Source organism: Ictidomys tridecemlineatus, unplaced genomic scaffold, assembly GCF_052094955.1.
Source record: "Ictidomys tridecemlineatus isolate mIctTri1 unplaced genomic scaffold, mIctTri1.hap1 Scaffold_73, whole genome shotgun sequence".
Taxonomy (NCBI): Eukaryota; Metazoa; Chordata; class Mammalia; order Rodentia; family Sciuridae; genus Ictidomys; species Ictidomys tridecemlineatus.
In genome coordinates, this window is record NW_027525269.1 from 1199249 (window position 1) to 1223226 (window position 23978).

A 23978-nucleotide genomic window follows, 5' to 3' on the forward strand; every position below is an offset into this window, starting at 1 on the left:
CTTGGACATATCTTCTGCTATGCTGGCCATTGGTTCTAGTAATGTATCTTGGTTTTTTTGGGGCACTTTCTTCCCTTGTTTTTTCACATTGTTTTTGTGTCTTTTCCTTTAGCAGTGTATATCTAAGGTATTATAGTTTATATGAATAGACTTATAGTGTCCCTGCAGAATTCCATGACCTCTCCTTTAAGGAGGAGATCAATATTAACATATCCCAATGCAAAATAAAATTCAGGCTTAATTAAACCAAAGAGCTTCTATTGAGATGTTTACAGTTTTGTCACAACAGACAGAAATGGTGAGTTTGATTATTATTAACAATGTAAACAGTAGGTTGCAAAAGGACCTATAGTTAATAATGGTGGGCAAAGAGAGAATGGGGGGGTGGGTTTAGGATGAGATGTTAAGGAAGTAGGAGGTGAGAATATAGAGTTATTAGATCTTAGGAAGCATAAAAGAGGAATCAAAAGATGTTAGCTAGTAGCAGGAGAAAAGAGAGAAAGAGACAGGGGAGATAGATAAGTGGAGAGAGAGAGAGAGAGAAGAATAACAAATTATTTTGTTGAGTTTTTGCATCTATAATTATAAGATATATTAGTTTGTAGTTCTTCTGTGTTATCTTTGTGTTAAGTCTTAGGATTAGGTTAACACGGGCATTTTAGGATCTTTTACAAGTGTTCACTATATTCTATACTTAGAAAATACTAGGTATTTCTATGAATGTTTGTAAAGAGGTAAAGAATTGGTATTAGTTCTTTTAATGTTTGGTAGAATTGTCCTTGGAACATCTGGACCTGAGCTTCACTTTGTAGAAAAGTTTCTAATTTCTAATTTAGTCTCATCACAGGATGTATGTCAATATATATTTTGTATTACTTTATGTGTTAGTTTCTGTTGTTTGTGTCTTTTTAGAAATTTTTCTATTTCATTTATGTAATTTGTATAATTGTTATAATAATCTGATTGTTACAATATCTTTATAATTCTTTCTATGTTTATAATGTCAGTATTTCCCCAGTTTTCATTTTGAATGCTACTAACTGTAGCCTTTCTATTTCTGGGTCAGTGTAGCTATTATTTTGTGAATTTTTTTTTTAAAGAATTGCATTTCTTTTTTTGTTGTTTTTTATTTTATTTATTTATTTTTATTGGTTGTTCAAAACATTACAGAATCCATGACATATCATCTTTTATACATTTGATTCAAGTGGGTTGTGAACACCCATTTTTACCCCAAATACAAGTTGCAGAATCACATCAGTTACATATCCACATTTTTCCATAATGCCCTATTAGTGACTGTTGTATTCTTTTTTTCATGATTTATTATGTAAAGTTTGATCATTCATTTGTGATATTTGTTTTTATTTAATAGATAAGAATTTCCCTCTGAGCAATGATGGCTTTTTCTCCATTTTATAAGTTTCATATATTATGCCTCCTTTTTTCCTTTCAATACTTTATCTATTTCACTCTATTTCTTCTTTCTTTCAGTGTTTATTCAGGAATATATTGATCAATTTGCTCATACTATGAGTTTCCCAATTTTCTTTCTAATAATGCCTTCTGGATTCCTCCTGTGGTGCTCAAGGAACACATGTTCTGTTGGTCCCATCCTGACTGCTCTTTCTTGAAGAGCATGATTAACTGGAGCCTCAGACTAAAGCCTAGGTTTATCCAAAGACACTCTATTACAGTACATGAAGGGGAAAGTGGTCAGAGTTTTCATCTTGCTCCTTTGGTCACTCCACAGAGGCAGAAGGGGCCACTGATCTCACTGGTTTGGTGGTGGCCGTATATATGACATCCTCTTGCTCCACCAGTGGCCTGGAGCCCAATCAGTGGTCCTATCACGAACAGTTTCTCTTTAGGAACCCTTGTGACTTCCACTTTTCTGATAGGTAGAAAAGATGTAATTGCTCCAGGTAAACTTTACATTTTTCTCTGAAGTGTTCTTTGTTTTTTCTTTCCCCTAGAGTAATATTTCCATTCCTTACTCAAATTTATGAGGCAATGAATATCTCTCTGTTTCCAAAAATATCACATTTTTTTAAAAGAAAGCTATAAAGAGAATGAAAGAAAGTCGCCTTCAAGAGAAACAACAGGTAAAATCCGGTGGTGGTTACAGAGGAGGTTCATTTTTGATAATTTATATGCCTGTGGGTGTAAGACTTCCATACTTCTTTGTATATTTTTAAAAGGTAGATGAAGAACTCCTGGTTGAGAATAGTAGAGGGTTCTCATTTGGGAAGAATAAAGAATTTAGTATCTGGTAATTGAGATACAAGAATGAATCAGGGAGGGAACTAAATTAGAGTAAGATGTATTCCATGCTTTTATAATTATGTCAAAATAGACTCTACTCTCATATAACTAAAAAGAACTAATAAAAAAGACTTAAATAAAGAAAATTATATATTCCAAATACTGAAAAAATAATGAATCAGAGAGAAAGCACTTAAAATTAAATAATGGGCATGGAATTTAGTTTGTCAAGGCATAAATATTGCTGATAGAAAAAGCCCAAAATCTCTAAAAAAAAAAAAAAAAAAAGGAGTCCTTATACATTGTTGGCTAGAATGCAAATTAGGGTAGCCTTTATGGAAAACTGTAAGGAGGACCCTCAGAAATCAAATGCAGACCCACTGTATAATCCAGCAATCTCACTACTAGGTGTATAACCATGGGAAATGAAATCAGTATGTCAAAGAGACATCTACACTCCCATGTTTATTGCAGCACTATGTTAAAATTGTTCTTATTAATTGAGCCTAATAGATTTTGAAAACATCCACCAGCAGGAAATGATAAATGCAATTAAAGATGTTTCTAAACTGACATAAACATCAAATAGCATATACATATATCAAAATAATCAGGTACCTTGTTAATATGTGTATAGCTTAATGTTCTTATATATCATTTGAAATTATTTTTTTAAATAGAGGAAAAATGTTTTATCATATCCCTTCTCTTCAATAGATAAAATTTCAACATAAACATTATTTTCCTGGTGCTATAATTTCATCAAATTTTATATGGTCAAGAATCATTGCATTTCCAAACCTCTCACTTTACAAAGTCTCCACAGAAGGCATCCTCAGGGTAGCTGGCACTGTCTGGACCCTCATAGAGCAGGCATGGGGTTTTTTAGGTGAAGGTTTTGCCTCATGTACAAAGACCAGCACAAGGATGTGTGCAGGCCAGGGAGCCAGGATGGGCCCTCCAGGTGTCAGTACAAAGTTCATACCTTCAAGCTTGGTAGGATCTTCCAAGATGCTTGCCCAAAATCTGATGATGAGCTCTAAAAATATCAGGAGATTAATCTATGGCATCTTTGATGAAGAATTAAGGTAGTAAAACAAAATATTGAAGTCCAGGACTTCTCCCTAAGCAAACAAATGTAACAGGAGATAAAACCAGCCACTCTCTGGCCAGGAGGCTATGTTCAGAATCTACAGGAGCTCACAAGTAGGGAGAGCAAAGGCCAGTAGCTATTGGACACCACAGCCAGTTTTCACTCAGGGAAACATCCTACTCTTCAGTTTGTATATGGATGTTTTTCTTCACTGATGACTTAGGAAACTCCAGCTGGACTTCTGTACTTAAAGAAGTCATGGTCTCAGAAGGGAAGATTACTTCTGCACTATTAATTTATTTCTGACTTCATAATTGATCTTTTATCTTTGAAATCTCTATGTTTCTAGCATCGGGTGGATTTTCTTCAGCTTATAATAAATTCGCAAAATTCCAAAGATGTGGAGTCTCATAAAGGTAAACAAGGTTGCTACCTCATCTACTGATGGAAAAACTCAGAGGGAAGAATTGTTCTGGAAATGTGCAGGAGATTTTCCAGGAAGAAAAGCGTTTCTACCTAGTTGCAGAAAGTGCATGCTTGGATATCATATACAGTAGCCTGAGGAACTTTCTAGAGAAGCACACCTAGAGCCATGTTCAAATGTTGAAGCTGATATAAACTATTTCTTTCACTAGCATGGTAATTTTTATTCAACTTCTTTTATTACTATTTTTATTTTGATGCTCAATTCCCCCATATTTGTCCATTGGAATCCCTTTCATGTAGGCTCCTGAGTCCTCTATTATTCTTGTCATCTTTTTAATGATTGTTTTAAAGGTAGCTTCTGTTTATTTTATCCATAGCAATATTGAACTGAAAACATAGAGGTTTTCCATGTAGTCAGGAATACACTGCTTCACTCCTAATATCCACCACCAGAGAGTTATATTTATCACAGTCCAGGAACCTATATTGAGACACGTCTACCATTCACAGTTCATAGATTTCCTTAGGGTTTGCTCTTGGTCTTGTACATTCTATGACATGTATCCACATTATTCTATGTATTCTATGCCCTTATCATTTATTTTCTAAGTATTTTCTTCCTTTCTTATTTAAGATATTCTAGGTTTCTGCTCTGTTTCTCGTGACAGCTTTGTTTTTTTGTTTTTGTTTTCACAATTAATGGAATTTAGAAATCAAAATTTGTCATCATCTTGTGGAATTTGCTTTTAGATACTCTCAGTAGACAACATTATTAACATGAAATACTTCTACATGCAACAGAGAAAAGAAATATTTCTGTATCTACTCATATCCAGTGATATAAACTATTTTTCTCTCTCATTCAAAATTTTTTTTCTAATTTATTGCTTATTTCTGTAATACTCAAATACTCCCATTGCAGTTCTGTTTTTTTCTTGTCTTTCTTTTTTTAAATTCATTTTTATTTATTTATTTTTCTTTTTTATATTGTTGGTTGTTCAAAACATTACATAGTTCTTGACATATCATATTTCACACTTTGATTCAAGTGGGTTATGAACTCCAATTTTTACCTTATATACAGATTGCAGAATCACACCAGTTACATTTCCATTGATTTAAATATTGCCATACTCATGTCTGTTGTATTCTGCTGCCTTCCTATCCTCTACTATCCCTCCTCCCCTCCCCTCCCCTCCCCACTTCTCTCGCTACCCCACTTCTCTCATTCCTCTCCCTTGTATTATTTATCCCTTTTCCCTCACTTCCTCTTGTATATAATTTTGTAAACCCCTTTGGGTCTCCTTTCATTTCCATGCAATTTCCCTTCTCTCTCCCTTTCCCTCCCACCTCTAATCCCTGTTTAATGCTAGTCTTCTTTTCATGCTCTTTTTCCCTACTCTGTTCTTACTTACTCTCCTTATATCAAAGAAGACATTTGGCATTTGTTTTTTAGGGATTGGCTAGCTTCACTTAGCATAATCTGCTCTAATGCCTTCCGTTTCCCTCCAAATTCTATGATTTTGTTATTTTTTAATGCAGAGTAATACTCCATTGTGTATAAATGCCACATTTTTTTATCCATTCATCTATTGAAGGGCATCTAGGTTGCTTCCACAGTCTTGCTATTGTGAATTGTGCTGCTATGAACATCGATATAGCTGTGTCCCTGTAGCATGCTCTTTTTTAGGTCTCTAGGGAAAAGACCCAGAAGGGGAATAGCTGGGTCAAATGGTGGTTCCATCCCCAGCTTTCCAAGAAATCTCCATACTGCTTTCCAAATTGGCTGCACAAATTTGCAGTCCCACCAAAAATGTACAAGTGTACCCTTTTCCCCACATCTTCACCAGTACTTGTTGTTTGACTTCATAATGCCTGCCAATCTTACTGGAGTGAGATGGTATCTTAGGGTGATTTTGATTTGCATTTCTCTGACTGCTAGAGATAGTGAGCATTTTTTCATGTACTTGTTGATTGATTGTATGTCCTCCTCTGAGAAGTGTTTGTTCAGGTCCTTGGCCCATTTGTTGATTGGGTTATTTGTTTTCTTATTGTCTAATTTTTTGAATTCTTTGTATACTCTGGATATTAGGGCTCTATCTGAAGTGTGAAGAGTAAAGATTTGTTCACAGGATGTAGGCTCCCTATTTACCTCTCTCATTGTTTCTTTTGCTGAGAAAAAAACTTTTTATTTTGAGTAAGTCCCATTTGTTGATTCTAGATATTAATGCTTGTGCTATGGGTGTCCTATTGAGGAATTCGGAGCCCGACCCCACCGTATGTAGGTCATAGCAAACTTTTTCTTCTATCAGATGCCGTGTCTCTGATTTGATATCAAGCTCCTTGATCCATTTTGAGTTAACTTTTGTGCATGGCGAGATAAAAAGATTCAGTTTCATTTTGTTCCGTATGCATTTCCAGTTTTCCCAGCACCATTTTTTGAAGATGCTATCCTTCCTCCATTGCATGATTTTAGCCCCTTTATCAAATATAAGAAAGTTGTAGTTTTGTGGGTTGGTTTCTGTGTCCTCTATTCTGTACCATTGGTCCACCCGCCTGTTTTGGTACCAGTACCATGCTGTTTTTGTCACTATTGCTCTTTAATATAGTTTGAAATCTGGTATAGTTTGAATCTATACCGCCTGATTCACACTTCCTGCTTACCTATCTTTGGTGGTGCTGAGAATGGCACAGTTAGTAGCCAAGTCCAAGAGTGGTATAGACCTCAGAAAAACTGGATTAAAAAAAGTTTTCCTTTGTCTCCCATATCAGATAGACAAGGAAATGAAAAACCACTCTGAGAATGCCTCTAAATTGCTTTTCCATGGTCCTGCCTAGTGATCTGTGGGTTTTAATGGGATTTCTCTTCATCTAAACTTCTGATGTTGTGATTTGCTGGATTTACCTAAGTTGTGTTTTCTCTTCCATTAGCCCTGTCTGATCTGGAGCTTGTGGCTCAATCAATTATCTTCATTTTTGCTGGCTATGAGACCATTAGCAGTGCTTGTTCCTTTATTTTCTATGAACTGGCCAACCATCCTGATGCACAGACCAAACTGCAGCAGAAGATTGATTCGACTTTGCCCAATAAGGTGAGAAGATGGTACCTGGAGAGGGAGGAGAGAGGTGGAGATTCAACAAGACTCCCTCCTCATCACTTTCTAGGAGGCTTTGGCCAAAATATATACACTGATTCTTTTCACCAGCTCTATTTGGAAAGGATCTGAAGAGACAAATGAGGGAGAAAACAGTATTTTGGGGAAAATTCTATTCCCAAAACTACAAGAAATTTTTAAGAGAGTGTAGTTTCAGTTGTATCCATTACCAGTTACTCTGATGACACCTAGGAAGTGTAAGCATGTGTCACTCAAGTGTCCAGATCATTGGCTCTGCTTATCTGTGGCATGAGCTCCTGCCTGGCTGTCTGCTGAGTGAGCCTAGTCTTGGTGGGCAGGCCAACTCTGCTCTGCTCCACACAACTTCACACTCTAGTCATGTATTAGAGAGAAGCATCCAGGGGATGAGTCAGGTTTTCGAACTCCTGAGACAAACTCTTTACTTCTACCTTGTATCCTCTCCAATGTCATACCAGGCATTAGCCACATGTTGTGCCTGCTGTCCTCTGCTTAAACAGGAAGTCTATTGAGTCTATTGGATATGAAGACACCTGGTCTCTGGGGCTGACATGGCTGGTTTGGCAGTGAAGTGGGCACAAAGCCTCTTCTTCAGAGCTCACAATAAAGCCCTGAAGAACAACCAGGAGACTGGTCCAGCAACAAGGGGTGGGTGTGAGAGTGGCTTTCTATCCTCCTTAGAGTGTCCTATGAAACTGAAATTGTTTGACATGGTGCCATCGAATCTTAGCCTTCTTTTGGTGGTACTGGGATGGAAGTTTCCAGTTTCTCCCAAAATTTTTTAAATGATGTAGTGTTATCTCTAAGTTATATATATATTCAAAGCAGAATTATTCAAGAAAAAACTGATATATAATGGGTTATTTCCTCTTTTCTATTTCCTTTAAATAGGCATGTGACTTTTTTAGAGAAAGGTAACAGTGACTTTCACATATTTTGCCTGAGTGTAATTGTCATATTCTATTAGTTACTTTTCCTCACATGAGGAAAAATTGTACATGATGATGCTGAGGATATTATACACTGAATTTGGGATTGTTCCATAGGCCTCTTATGTTCATAACTACTCTGCACTTCTCAATGAGCCATGGACATGATTGTCAAATGGACATTATTGTTATTACAATGCTTAGTCAATTGTAATCAATACTCTTCTTCACCATTCTGTTATTCTTCGGACCTCCTAACACTTTAATATAACTATGTAGATTGAGTTTACAGTTAGTTCCAAACATGAATTTTCAAAAATCTCTTTTTTTCTCTTCAGACATCTGCTACCTATGATACCGTGTTACAGATGGAGTACTTGGACATGGTGGTGAATGAAACTCTCAGGTTGTACCCAATTGCTGGCAGACTTGAGAGGGTCTGTAAGAAAGATGTTGAATCAATGGAGTGTCCATTAGGAAGGGGACAGTGGTGATGATATAAAGCTTTGTTCTTCATCGAAACCCACAGCACTGGCCAGAGCCTGAGGAGTTCTGCCCTGAAAGGTACAGGGCCTCTGGGAAAGGGAACCACCCTGGGCTAGGGTTGTCCAAGCATGTCTTTGTATTTCTTATCATAGATGACAAATAAGTAGCTATGTAATTATTTTCATATATTTCTTTGTATTTTAAGCAGTTTTATTGTTATAAATATAACACTTTCTTGCAAAATGATATGAATTTGTGTCAAGGAACAAAATGAATGCTATGTCCATTCACTATCCTAAATTCTTTAAAAAAAATTTAAATTGCGTTTTTAAAAATAAATGACAATGAAATGCATTAAAATTCTTAGTACACATATGTAACACAATTTCTTATATCTCTGTTTGTATATAAAGTAATTTGCACCAATTTATGTTTTCATATCTGTACTGTAGATAATGATGTCCATCACATTTCACCTTCCTTGCTAATCCCCTGCCTCCTCCCTTCCCCTTCCACCCCTCTGCCCTATCTAGAGTTTGTTTATTCCTCCCATGCTACCCCTCCCTACCCCACTATGAGTCAGCCTCCTTATATCAGAGAAAACATTCAGCATTTGTTTTTTTGGAGTTAGCTAAGTTCACTTAGCATTATCTTCTCCAGCAGCATCCATTTACCTGAAAATTCCTTGATTTTATTCTCTTTTAATACTGAGTAAAATTCCATTGTGTATATATGCCACATTTTTAAATCCATTCATCTACTGAAGGGCATCCAGGTTGGCTCCACAATTTATCTATTGTGAATTGTGCTGCTATAAACATTGATGTGGCTGTGTCCCTGTAGCATGTTTATACCTTTTAGGTATAAACCAAGGAGAGGGATATCTTGGTCAAATAGTGATTCCATTCCCAGATTTACAAGGAATCTCCATTCTGCTTTCCATATTGGCTGCACCAATTTACAGTCCCACCAGCAATGTATGAGTGTACTTTTTCGCCTACATCCTTGCCAACACTTATAATGGCATCATAATAGTTGCCATTCTGACTGGAGTGAGATGATATCTTAGAGTAGTTTTGATTTGCATTTCTCTAATTGCTAGAGATGATGAGCATTTTTTCATATATTTGTTGATTGATTGTATATCCTCTTCTGAGAAGTGTCTGTTAAGGTTCTTGGCCCATTTATTGATTGGATTATTTGGTTTTTTTTGGTGCTTCACTTTTGAGTTCTTTATATACCCTAGAGATTGATGTTCTATCTAATGTGTGAGGGGTAAAAATTTGCTCCCAAGGTGTAGTCTCTTTATTCACCTCACAAATCGTTTCTTTTGCTGAGAAGAAACTTTTTAGCTTGTTAAATTCTTTAAATAATCATGAATTAATAATATGATCATGTTCTCATAAACATATTTCTAGGCATATGTAGATATTTTTGCTAAACTAGATTGTATCATATTTGATTTTTGCTAGCACCTGATAATATATACATTGAACCTCTGCATGTATGATTTTTTTTTGCAAGGTACCAGGAGTTGAACTCGTGGGTTGTCCACCACTGAGCCAAATCTGTAGCCCTATTTTGTATTTTATTACAGGCAGGGTTTCGCTGAGATGTTTAGGACCTCACTAAATTGGTGAAGCTGGCTTTTAACTTGGGATCCTGCTGTCTCCACCTCTCAAGATGCTGGGATTACAGGTGTGTGCCATGCTCAGCGTGTATGTATGGTTTTTGCATCTATACTTTCAACTAACTTATAAATGTTTTTTTCTTGTCAGTTTTCTCTAAACAGTGTAATTCAATAAGTATTTATGTAGCATTTAAATATTATTAGTTATTATAAGCAATCCAGAGATGATTTAAAATATATTTCAGGATATGCATAGGTTATACAAGTATGTTCCCATTATTTTTATAAGAGACTTGATCACCCAGGATTTTTGTTTATTCCTATGCTAAAACTAATTATCCTCAGATATGGCACCATGACTCTGTTTGTGTATATGCATGTGCGTGCATGTGTGTGTGTGTGTCTGTGTGTGTGTGTGTCTGTGTTTATGTGTTTTCAAATTTTATATCATGTGCCATAACTGACATAATCACTATCTCATTTCATTGTATGTATTCACTCTCATACTCCTTATATTTGATGTGTGTTTTGTTTTCTTTACTGTCTCAATTTACCATGATTTCCTTTGAAACAGCATTTATCTCATCTCAAAAAGACTGAAAGGTCCTGTAGGCTAAGGAGAAGAAATGTGGAAAACTATATAGGCTAAGGAAGAGAAAGGCAGAAAAACTCCATAGCTTAATAATTCTCAGAGCAAAACCACAGCTGTATTTCAATGACAAGCCCATGAAATCATTTTTTACACTATTGTTTGGGGGTGTCTAAGGCACAAACTGAAACAAGTAACTGTTGTGGTTTTAATATTTCTTTGACTTCTCATCTATTGTAAAACCAGGTTCAGTAAGAATAACAAGGACAGCATCAATCCTTACATTCACATGCCCTTTGGAAATGGACCCCGAAACTGCATTAACATGAGGTTTGCTCTCATGAAAATAAAACTTACTCTTGTCAAAGTAATGCAGGCCTTTTCCTTCCAAACTTGTAAGGAAACACAGGTCAGTACCTTTTCATATACATAATGTTTTATTTGAACATGTTTTTCGAAATAGAGGGGCTGAGTCACAGAAAAATATATGTTCATTCATTATTTAATTCTTAGATCTATAGTTCAGTGAGTTTCTTTTACACCATCTTTGAGATTTAGAGTTCTTCACCATGGGGGCTCCAAATCTATGGCTTTATGAAGACCAAAGTGTAAAAAACATATGGGCTCAATGAAGATTAGTGTGACATGTGTATGTATGAACTGTGAACTTAAGCACAGTGTAGATTCAGCTCCATGTCTCCTGGAGAGACCCTGTGCATAGTCATGAGGTGTGGTGACCACAGGGTTCTGACTTTTGAGGAAAGTTCTCCTCACCAGAACTTACAAAACCTGCCTATCTCAGGCCTTGTACAGTATAAATGTTTATAAAATAATTTTTCAGATAAATGAATAATTTTACTATCCAATCATGACACACCTTAGAGAATGAGTAGGACAAATTCAAAGTACATGATACTAAAAATAGTTTTTTTGTTTCTGGAGCATCACTGGGCTTAATGTATCTTCTCTACTTTGCTGCTTCGGTTCCTGGTGTTTCATTCATTGCTTCTCCATGTGCTTGTCTATACATTACAGATTCCCCTGAAATTAACTAATCAAGGACTTCTTCAAACTGAAAAGTCCATTATTTTAAAGGCTGTGTGCAGAGATGGGTCAATAAGTGGAGCCTGAACTTTCCTAAGGATTTTTGCATTGTTGTCCTCAGAGCCTGGGACCCAGAACATCAGAGAACAAAAATTTATTTTGTGAAGAAAACTCAAAATAAAGATAAACTCTATATTCCTCAATTGATAAATGATAAGAGATGCTGGACCTTTGCTGAGCTTGCTAGGGTCTGTGCAAAGTATTATGTATTTTCTGATGGAAAGGAGGTACCCACTTCAGTTCTGGATGTGAAGACTCACCCTTTCTGGGTATAATGGGCTCTCTCCTCTCACTGCCAGTTAGTCCTGGCAGCTCCTCCTGAGCTCTGATTAGAGAATCAACAATTATCACCAAATATTTCAATAATTTTTAATTAGAATGAGGGTGGTTGTGGTGGCTTTTGTAGTGACATTGATATATGATGTGTTCTTTGAAATATGTTGGGATAAATTTTATAATGAGAAAGTCAATAAACATATCCTCATAGATGTTTATCTGAAGCATTTATGTTTATTTAAGGGGATATATAGTACTGAATCAGTGAGAATAAAAATTCAGTCTTGTGATCACCACAATCAGTGAATACATGGAGCTTTTTCAGAAATTCAAATTAAATAGTAAGAGTTAATCCACTGTGAATTTACCCATTGCTTGAAAAGAATATTCATAGTGGCCTTGTGTCATTTTTGAAGCACAAAATTTGTAACACTCTACTGAGGTAGGTATTACTATATCTCTAGCTTAGCTTTCATACTCCAATCCTATCTCTATTGTTGATTCTGGAAAGCAAGAAACAAATTTGTAGTCCATCTCCAACTCCTAAGTTTATAACAAGCAGAAGGATCATTGAATTAGAAAGTGGTTGATAGTCAATTGTTTCTATAGCACTGCTCCTCAGATTCAACTGGTATCAGGAGCTACACAAGATTTTTTCATCTTATGTCCTGTCCCTTCTCTTCCTTCCCTTTACTTCCCCATACCTTCTTGAATAATTCACTCCTAATGCCATTAGATGTGGTCCAGCAATGTGAGGGCACACTTTGTGATAGAGGAGTGAATAATGGTGGCTTCAAGTTAGATATGAGATACAATTGGGAAGGTATCCTCAGAAGGGACAGCCTGGCCTTTGTATGGAAGCCCAAGGAACCTAAGATGGGCTCCACAGAGAGAGGTAGCCTATCATAAACACTCATTTACAAAACAGGGTAAAAAACACCTAGGTGAGCTAAGGAGGGTGTGTGGTTTTAGAATAGGATGAATAAAATTTAGTTGTATAAAAGAGAGATTGTTTAAATAAGTAAATACATTAAGGACAATAAAATCCAGTTTTTCATAGGAAATTTTGGTGTAGTGACTCTATGATTCAGTAAAGAAAATTGAAATGTGGCCTGTTAAGTAGGACTGAAATGGATGAATCACTGTGAATTTATGCTTTTCCAGATATAAAAATAGAGGAAACAAGTGTGTGTGTGTGTTTTTGAGTGTTTGAATGTAGAAAATTAAATTCATACTTGTCTGCACTAATGGGACTGGGTAACAGTGACATTTTAATAGCAAGACCAGTGGATCAATCTTGGTGATCAGATCATGGAACTAAAATACCATATTTCACTATAGGAAACAGGGCTGGTTACACAAAAGGCTGATTCCAGGTTAAAATTTGTGAAAGTCCAAGGTGAGTCTTTTTGTGCTAAATGCAAGAAAACATTCAAAAAAGGGTGGAAGAAATCCCAGGTCCACCCAGCCAACTGGCAGACCTACAACAGAACTCAGGCCTAACCCCACCTCCATATTGGGCCTCTATAAGTATCACCATAACCTTCCTTATGCAGTAGTCTCCACCTTGGGAAAACAGGTAGGGCGTGGAGGCAGCTGCATCTCAGAACAGACAGCTCAAAGCCACTGTAAGGCCCACTTTTTAGCCCCATCTCTGAAAGTAGTTGCATCCATCTTAAGACAACCCGACAGCTATCTTGAATTATCTCCACTATTGCCACCATCATATTTAGTTACAGTAGCATTATCACGGGACATTGACTGGGGGCCAGAAGTCCAAAACCGAGGTGAGGTACAAGTAATCTTCAGGAAAACTATAAGATTATAGGGTAGAAACTGTAATAACACAGATTTGCACTGCAAAAAAGGAAGACACATACATAACATGGAAAAAAAAAGAGAAAATTGTCCCCAAAACACAAAGATACTATAATAATAGAATCCATGGACAGTACAGTTGATGAAATGTCAGAAAAGGAATTAAGAATATACAAAATTAAAATGACCTATAAAGTAAAGAATGACCTAACTGAGAAAATACAGGCAACCATTGATCACACCAACAAAGAGATAAGGGGGCAAATATCGGTAGCAAAAGAGGACTTCAAGAAAGAGAGATTCTGAAAATAAAATCAGAAATCAAGGAAACAATCAACAAACAAGCAAAAACTTAACAGAAAGCATAAACAACAGATTAGATCACTTGGAAGACAGAATGTTAGATAATGAAGAAAAAAATATACAAGCTTGAAAGTAAACCTGAGCACAGCGAAAAAGTTAAGGATAAACAGAACACCCAATAATTATGGGATAATATCAAAAGACCAAATCTAAGATTTATTGAGATAGAGGAAGGGAAAAAGATTCAAACCAAAGGAATGCACAATCTCTTCAATGAAATAATATTAAAAAATTTCTTAAGTATGAAGAATAAATTGGAAAATCAAATACAAGAGGCCTATAGGAAACCAAAATTACAACAAATCTACACCAAGATGCATTATAATGAAAAGGTCTGGCATACAGAGTAAGAATAAAAATTTATAAGCCACAGATAAAGGAATGAGATCACATATAGGGAAAACAAACTAGGATCTCTGCAGATTTTTCAATCCAGACCCTGAAAGCTAGAAGATTCTGCAAAAATATATACCAAGCTATAAAGGAAAATGGATGCCAACCAATAATCATATTCAGCAAAATTAAGCTTTAGATTTGATGACGAAATAAAAATCTTCCATGACAAATGTAAGTTTAAAGAATTTACAACTAGAAAGACTGCACTACAGAACCTCTTTGCAAAATAGTCCATGAGAATAAAATAAAAAACAGCAATGAAAATCAGCAAAGGGAGTTATTACACTAAAGGAAAAATAAGCCAAAAGAGAAACCAAGTCAATTTAAATACCAAAAATAAACATAATGACTATTTATGTTTATTTTTGGTATTTTAAAATACAAATCATGTCTAAATAGTAACCCTCAATATTAATGCCCTTAACTCACCAATCAAAAGACATAGAGTGGCAGGTGGAATTTTTTTAAAAAGACCCAACAATATGATGCATTCAAAAGGCTCATCTCATACGAAAAATCATCCACAGACCAAAGGTGAAAGATTGGGAAAAAGCACATGCACGTGGACTGTGGAAACAAGTAGGGGTTTCCACCCTCATATCAAATAGACTTCAAGCCAAAGTTAATCAAAAGGGATAAAGAAGAACATTGCATACTACTTAAGGAAACCATACATCAACAAGACATAAAAATTATAAATATGTATGCCCCAAGCAGTAGAGCATCTATGCTCACCAATCAAACTCTTCTCAAATTCCAGAGTCAAATAGACCACAATACAGTAATTCTGCATGACTTTAATATGCCTCTTTCACCACTGGATAGATCTTCCAAACAAAAGTTAACAAAGAAATCATAGAACTCAATAATACAATCAATAACTTAGACTTAACAGACATATAAAGAAATATCATTCACCAATGAGTGAATACACTTTCTTCTCAGCAGCACATAGATCCTTCTCTGAAATAGATCATATATTATGCCACAAAGCAACTCTTAGCAAATACAAATAAGTAGAGACACTACCCTACATTCTATATGATTATAATGAAATAAAATTAGAAATCAATAACAAAATAAAAAATAGAAGATACTCCAAAACTTAGAGAGTAAATATTATGCTATTGAATGAACAATGGGTTGTGAAAGACATCAAAGAAGAGATTAAAAATTATTAGAGGTTGTGGCTCAGTGACCCAATGCTTGCCTAGCATGTGTGAGTCTCTGGGCTTGATCCTTAGAACTGCTTATGAAAATAAGTAAAATAAAGACATAATGTCCATGTACAACTACACACAAAATCTAAAATAATTTTAAAAATTCTTGGAGGTAAATGAGAACACTGACACAAATATTGAAATCTCTGGGACACTATGAAGGCCATACTAAGAGGAAAGTTCATTGCATGGAGTTCATTCCTTAAAAGAATAAAAAGTCTACAAATAAATGTCCTAAAATTACATCTGAAAGCCCCCCAAACGAACAACAAATCAAGACCAAAAGCAGTAGAAGACAGGAAATAATTAAAATCAGATATGAAATCACTGAAACTGAAACAAAAAAAAAACAATTGAAAAAAATTGACAAAATGAAAAGTTAGTTCTTTGAAAAAAATAAATAAAATCAATAAACCGTTAGCCATGCTTACAAGGAAGAGAGAGTAAACTCAAATTACTAATATCTGTGATGGAAAAGGTAATATCATGATGAACACGACAGAAATACAGAAGATAATTAGAAACTATTTTGAAAATTTGTACTCCAGTAAAATAGAAAATATCGAAGTTATAGACAAATTTCTAGGGTCATATGGTTTGCTCAAAGTGAATCAGGATAATATTCACAAGTTACATAGATAAATTTTAAGAAATGAAATAGAAGATGGCATCAGAATCCTCCCAAACAAGAAAAGCCCAGGACCAGACAGATACATAGCTGAGTTCAAAAAGACCTTCAAAGAACTAATACAAATGCTCCTCAAACTATTTCATGAAAGAGAAAAAGAGAGAGCACTTGAAAACTAATTCTATCATGCCAATATTACCCTGATTCCAAAATCAGACAAAGACAGATCAAAGAAAGAAAGCCTCAGATCACTATCTCTAATTAACATAGATGCAAAAATTCTCAATCAAATTCTAGCCAATAAAATACAAAAACATATTAGAAAGATAGTGAACTACAATCAAATAGGGTTCATCCCAGGGATGTAAGGTTGGTTCAACATAAATATAAATGTAATTCATCACATCAGTACAATTCATTCATTATAAAATGTAATTCATTACATTAATAGACTTAAAGATCAGAATCATATGATCATCTCAATAGATGAAGAAAAGACAAAATAAAGCACTCCTTTATGTTCAAAACACTAGAAAAACTAGGGATAACAGGAACATTTTCAATACTGTAAAAGTTATCTATGCTAAGCCACAGGCTAACATCATTCTAAATGGAGAAAAATTAAAAGCATTCCCTCTAAAAACTGGAATAAGACAGTGATGCCTTCTTTTGCCACTTCTATTTAACATAGTTCTTGAAAATATAGCCAGAGCAATTAGACAGATTAAAGAAATTAAATGGATATGGATTAGAAAATAAAAAGTCAAACTCTCACTGTTTTCCAACAGCATGATTGTATGCATAGAAGATCCAAAAAATTCCACCAGAAAAATTCTAGAACTAATAAATGAATTCAGCAACGTAGCAGGATGTAAAATCAACACCCATAAACCAAAGGCCTTTCTTTACATTAGTGTCAAATCCTCTGAAAGAGAAACTAGGAAAATCATCCTCTTTACAATAGCCTCAAAGTAAATAAATAAATAAAATATTTGGGAATCAACTTAATGAAAGAAGTAAAAGACCTCTAATATAAAACTACAGAACACTAAAGAAAGAAATTGAAAAAGCCTCAGAAGATGGAAGATCCTCCCATGCTCCTGGAGAGACAGAATTAATATTTTCAAAATGATGATACTGCCAAAAGCACTATACAGATTTCATGCAATCCCAATCAAAATCCCAAAGACATTCCTCATAGAAATAGAAAAAGCAATCATGAAACTCATCTGGCAAAATAAGAGACCCAGAATACATAAAGCAAACTACCAAAAAGAGTGAAGCTGGTGGCATCATTATACCAGAATTTAAACTAAACTACAAAGCAATAGTAACAAAAACAGCATGGTATTGGCACCAATGGTACAGAATAGAGGACACAGAGACAATCCTACATAAATACAGTTATATCATACTAGACAAAGGAGCCAAAAACTTATAATGGAGAAAATAGAGCCTTTTCAAAAAATGAGGCTAGGGAAACTGGAAATCCACATGCAAAAAATGAAATTAAACCCCAATTTCTCACCATGCACAAAACTCAACTCAAAGTGGATCAAGGACCTAGAAATTAAACCAGAGACACTGAATTAAAGCAGAGACACTGAACCTAATAGACAAAAAAGTAGGTCCAAATCTTCATCATGTTGGATCAGGCCCTGAATTCCTTAATAAGACCTTTATAGTGCAAGAATAAAAATCAAAAATCAATAAATGGGATGAATTCAAACTGAAAAGCTTCTTATCAATGAGGTGAATAGAGAGCCTATAGAATAGGAGCAAATTTTTAACCATATACACATTGATAGAGCATTAATATCTAGGATGTATAAAGAACTAAAAAAAAATTTAACACCAAATAACACATAATCCAATCAATGAATGGTCCAATGCATTGGTTAATACCTGGTACATATTACATTTCGTCTTAAGCACAGATTATCCTATTGATATTGATGTCAGTTTTTTTAATGATTCTATTTGTGTGTTATATATAATATTGGGGTTTGTTTTGATGTAATCATACAAGCATAAAATATAATTTGCTTCACTTTGGTCCCCAGTGCATCCACTTTTTCTCCTCTCCTCCTTTCCCCTGTTCCACTTCATTTAATCTATTGGTGTTCTATTTATTTATAGCTTTTAAATTAGTGTTTGTAGATGTACATAAAGGTGAAATTCAATGTATGTAATACATTCATTTATGGACATACAATAATTTGGTAAATTTAATTTTATTTTTTCTCTCTTTTTCCCATTGCTCCTTCCTTCCTCTCAATCCCCTTTTTCTGCCCCCCTGACCTCCCTTTCACTTTCATGGGATTTCACTCCCCATTTTATTTCTTAGTTTGGTATAGCTGCTGTGTATGACAGAAAACATTCAACACTTGACTGTCTGAATCTGGCTTATTCCACTTATTCTGATGTTATGTGGTTCCATACTTTTCCTATTAGATGACATAATTTCATTATTCTTTATGGCTGAGTAAAACTCCATTATGTCCATTTTAACATATGTGAGCTGTTGCTCATGTAAGCAGAGCAGGTGGAAAGTCAAATTAGATTTAGTCATAACATCATCTCAGAAAAACACATGTTTTTATAACATAGAAACATATAGTTTCCATAGGAATGTGTCTCCAAAAAAAATAAAAATGATTAGAGTTTGGGTGGACTAATTAAATTGTTTATAGTTATGAAATGATATTTCAAACTTTCCTTGATGAATGAATGTTGTTTCACATGCATTCAAACCTTATCATATTTTGCCAGTGAGAAGTCCACATTTTCAGGCTAGTGTCAGTAATCCCTGGGGATTTACAGACCAGAGAGATGGGAAGAGTTGCCTGGGGTAGTTACAAGTTTATACAGAAGGTTGACACTGAGAACAGATAAAAATAGAATGACCTCCTTGTGCTGCTTAAATTCCTACTTTTTTTTCTGTTGATTTTTAAGAACTTTGAAGATTTATCACCTAATCCTTAATTCCTCAGACCAAGTAGACACAGAATATTAGATAATGTTCCAATTAGATAGATAGTCCATCATATGGTGAAATTAGATAAAAAACTGGTGTTATTTCCATACAATCAGGGGATGTCTTTCATCACTAAAGTGATGGGGGCTTACAGGTAGTAATGACACCTGTTACAGAGCTGTTCCTCTCTTAGCTTCCCAGAATTGATGCCCACCCATTTAATTAACCCTCTATTCACCAAAAATCAGGAGGCCATATATTCTGACTTATGATCCCAAAGGAAAAGTTCAAATCATATTTTGGTGTTCCTAGACCTTGTATCCACTCTGGCATTGCACCAAGGGGGTTGGAGGTCTATGTGTCCATGCAGGCCGCTGTTTTCTTTTTCTTTTCTTTCACATCCATTGGTTTGGGACATGCAGAATTTCCGGAAAGCATGAACCTCTCTTTTGTCAAGAATTTGGGTAACTTGCTGTGTACTGCAATATTCCCTCAGGAACTGCACAGCAACATAAATACACACTGGTGAGACCATCAGCTCCATCTTGTCTATGTCCCATCTCTCCTTGAGAGGCCATCTTCCCAACAGAATTAGTACAGATCAGACTGAAAGTACAGTTAAGGTGACTGACACAGAGACAACTTTTCTTGGTATATTAACAAGGCAGGAAGATTAAGTGGTCACCAAAGACTCCCCAGAAAGGATCATGCACAACCACAACAATCTCACTCAGTTCAACTCAGCCAACTTTTCTTGATGCCAGGAGTAAAACCTTCTGCTGGATATCAGGCTAAAATATTGGATGATACCTAGACTGGGCCCTTGAGAAGCTCAATGTCTGGTTCAGGGAAACACTGGTGGAAACAAGCAATGTGATATAAGAGTAGAGAAGACAACAATGGAAGTGTGTGCAGAGCACAGAAGTTGCTTCAGAGGAATAAGTGCTGTTGCTGGTGGTGATGGTGGTGGTTTGTTCATTTCTTGGTTTGTGAGAATTTGTTTTGTTTTGTTTTGAACTGGGAATTAAACCAGACGTGATTCTCCACTGAGGTGCAACCTTTATTCATTTATTTTTATTTATTTGTTTATTTATTTTGGTTCTGGGGATTGAATCCAGGGGTGCTTAGTCACTGAGCCATATCCCCAACACTTCACTATTTGTTCTAATTAGTTGTACATGACAGTAGAATGCATTTTGACACATTATATAAAAATGGAGTATAAATTCTTATTCTTCTGGTTGTATGTGATGCAGATATACACCAGTCATGTAACCATATATGCACATAGGGTAATGACCAGTTTTTTCTGCTGTTATATATATGATGCTGAGGGGTTCACTGCATTTCTGAAGCAGGTTTTGAACTCATAATCTTCCCGCCTCAGACTATAGAGTCCAAAGGAGAAGAGACGAGGAATAAGTTGTCCTACTCTTTGAGATTAGTAAGGAAAGACTACCAAAATAGGTGCTAAAAGAGCTGGCTTTTGGAGGCTCAGCAGGAGTCTTTTCTGAGGCACAAAATTATTCTAGGCAGAGAAACCTGTGTGGGCAAAGATATATGGATGGAGCTTGTGTTCACAAAGGTCTCAAGATTTGTACATACAGCAGCTATGGGACTGGGTTTTCTCAGAGGTAGAATGCTCATCTACCATGTGTGAGACACTGGGTTTGATCCTCAGCATCACAGGAAAATAAGAATAATGATATTGTGTCCACTTATAACACTAACAACAACAACAACAAAATCAGCAAAAAGAAAAGCAGCTAGGTTCCAAGAACACATAAGGAGATTAGTCCCAGTAGCTTCAGTTGAGTTTGTCATAATATCACATAACCTTTGGCATTATTGACTACACAGTGATTTATTGATTTTTCACAAAATAATAATGTAAAGAATTATGGGAGTCCCATGCCAGGTACAAAATCCTGGTCTGGCCACTCACCCCCCCAAAAAAAAAATCCAAAAAGAAATTGCAAAAATCAAAAAAAGAACTTTAGTCAGTGCAGCCACACCAGAAAGACAAGGTGATCCATGTTTTTAGTCATGTCTTCTGGGTGCTGGCATGACCTGAAGGTTTAAATAGAAGCAGAATTGGGACAGTGGGGAAGAAGTATGCATTGTGAAGCAGTCTTGTCCAAACTGAGGTCTGAGGGATCACTATCTCACTTCTAGCACTCTTAGGTGGCTCCTGAGAAGTTCTTACCACTTGAAAGGAATAAATTTTATTTACTGTTCAGGATATTTATCTACCAGACCTGGAATCCTAAAAAAAACAGTGTATGTCCCATGAGATGATTGCTCCTGTTCAGGAAATAAACTCCTGTGTATATCTGTCTACACGCTCTGCCTTTCCTGGAAGGAAATAAACAATGACTGAAGATTTCTGAGAAGCACCCTTGGATTCTGAAAAAAGATACTGTAAAAGCTGACACTTGATGGGCTGGGGTTGTGGCTCAGTTGTAGATCACTTGACTGTCATGTGTGAGGCACTGGCTTTGACCCTCAGCATTGCATAAAATTAAATGAATTAAACAAAGGTTTTTTGTTCATCTACAACTAAAAAGAATATTTTTTTAAAAAGCTGATAGTTGAATGTTCCTTCAATATTGCCTTAATATTCAAGGGGGATAAGACAGATTAGATAAATTGGTAATCTATTGCTAGTTTTTATATGAGCATTCCTTAAATTATTAACATGTCTATGTGCACAGCTGAGCAGTCACAAATATTAAGTTAGTAAAGGATCCTGAATTAAGGCAGAATGCCAAGCTTTATCCTGCTTTTAGTTACTCATTGTACAGCTGCAGGCCCCAGAGTCAATGTCTTTACCCAAGGCAGTATCTGTAAGTCCCTGTTTTCAAACAAAGGTCAAAGAAGGAGAGTGCGTGATTCTTTGCCAGCTGCAAAGAGGACACTTGACCCCTCCAATTCTAGGAGATGCAAAGGTGGCCTTTCCACTGGATTCATCCCTGGCCCCACCTCCTTTCCCAGCACAAAAACTAGCCTCACTGAATCATAGCTTGTCACAGAAGGGACACTCTGCAGGCATAGTTCTGCAAAGGGCAGCCAATCTTGCTGAAAGAAAGATACAGAATTCAAAACTTATGAGGAAAAGTGGTGAAGAACCTATCCCTGAATTCTTTCATAGACACCTGGGTGCTCCTCGCTATCAGCCTTATGCTTTTCTGTCTGTGAGTCACTGTCCAGCCTTTTCTCCTCCAGAAGCCTGGAGTTGGTGGCCTAATCAGGTTCCTGTTTTCCTTAACTATTCAGAAGATCGAAATAGATGATGGAATTGACATTGTTATACACACTTAAGAATTTTCTATTGATATTAGGCAGACTGCTTGAGCTTCTCCCTGCACTGAAATCTATATTCCTATGGGTTTGGGGATTCATGGTGATGTGTATTCTCAGTAATAATCTGATTGGCTCTGAGTTTACACATAGACTGATGAACCAGAATTCAACAGATACAGCTAATGCATAAGTTCTTATCACATGTAGTGGGAACGTCACCCTTTCAAGCTTTGGGAATTCTGGGGAAAATTAGTCTCTTCATCTTCTGGGTTATCTGCTAAAAATATTCTGGAGGACTGTACCTGTTCATATGGTGATTCCTGTGCCCTCCTGGCTGTAGAACCATTTGTACAATGCACCATAGCCCCTCAGACTCCCTGGGAGGCTGACTGAACAATTTCCTCTTTTCTGTGAACCTCTCCTAGCACATCCTTCCTTCAAAAAACTCAATTCTCCCACCCTGAAATTCACAGAAATGTCTAAATGATGAGCATCTAGAGCAAAAATACCTGACAGAAATTTTAAGAAGTTTTATTCTTTTCTTTTGTATTATCTTTCCTTTCTCTGGGAGATTAGCATCAGTAAAGAGACTTATTTACCCCCAGTATAAAATCTACTAGCAACCTGACAAACACCCCAAACCCAATTGGGCTTTTCTTTATTATTTTCCTCCACACTCCAGCATGAAAGAATGAATCCATACAATCTAGAAGTGATGTAATTTAGTTTTATTGTACTGTTATAGTTAAAGCTTTGTCCCAGGGTTTTATAAACTAACTTCCATTCTGGTCACATATAATTAAATCAAGCGTTTATTGCAGTGCACTAGTGGCCACTGACAAGAACTTAAAGCTGCCCCCCCACCCGTCAGCCCTGAACAATTTCAAGGGTGCTCCTTAGAAGCCTGAAAACCACAAAAGGGATGTTTGGGGGTCTCGCCAATGTAAGCAAGCCAGGTTATAGAAGCAGGAGAGTGAAGTCAAGCGATTGGAAGCCTAACCAATAACAGTGAGTCCAGTCACCCCAGTTACAGAAACAGAGCTCTGTTACCCTAGTTAGAGAAACATTGCCCCACTAGGTAGTTCCATGTTCTTAAGGTTTTGATAGTAAAAGGAAAAGAACATCTTGACCCAATCATGACCCTTCTACTTTGCATGGCTGTTTTACAGAATGGAGTCACAAAACAAAATGGAGTCACATTTCTTTTACTATCACATTCCCACTGGTTTTAGTAGGTTTGTTGTCAATCTTGCACATCATTAGGCTTCGGTTTCTTTTTCATCCTTCTGTGTCTAAGGGACCATACTAGGCTGGCAAGACCATAAGTCGGACCTCACCTAC

The 23978-nt window shown here is 36.0% G+C and overlaps 1 long non-coding RNA gene across 1 annotated transcript; it reads left to right on the forward strand.

The window, feature by feature from the left end:
• Nucleotides 1–8192: 8192 nt before the first annotated feature.
• Nucleotides 8193–12011, forward strand: LOC144374536 (uncharacterized). Its single transcript, XR_013433901.1, has 4 exons — nucleotides 8193–8411; nucleotides 9931–10031; nucleotides 10799–10961; nucleotides 11588–12011. It is a non-coding gene; the product is annotated as an uncharacterized LOC144374536 (long non-coding RNA).
• Nucleotides 12012–23978: the final 11967 nt, after the last annotated feature.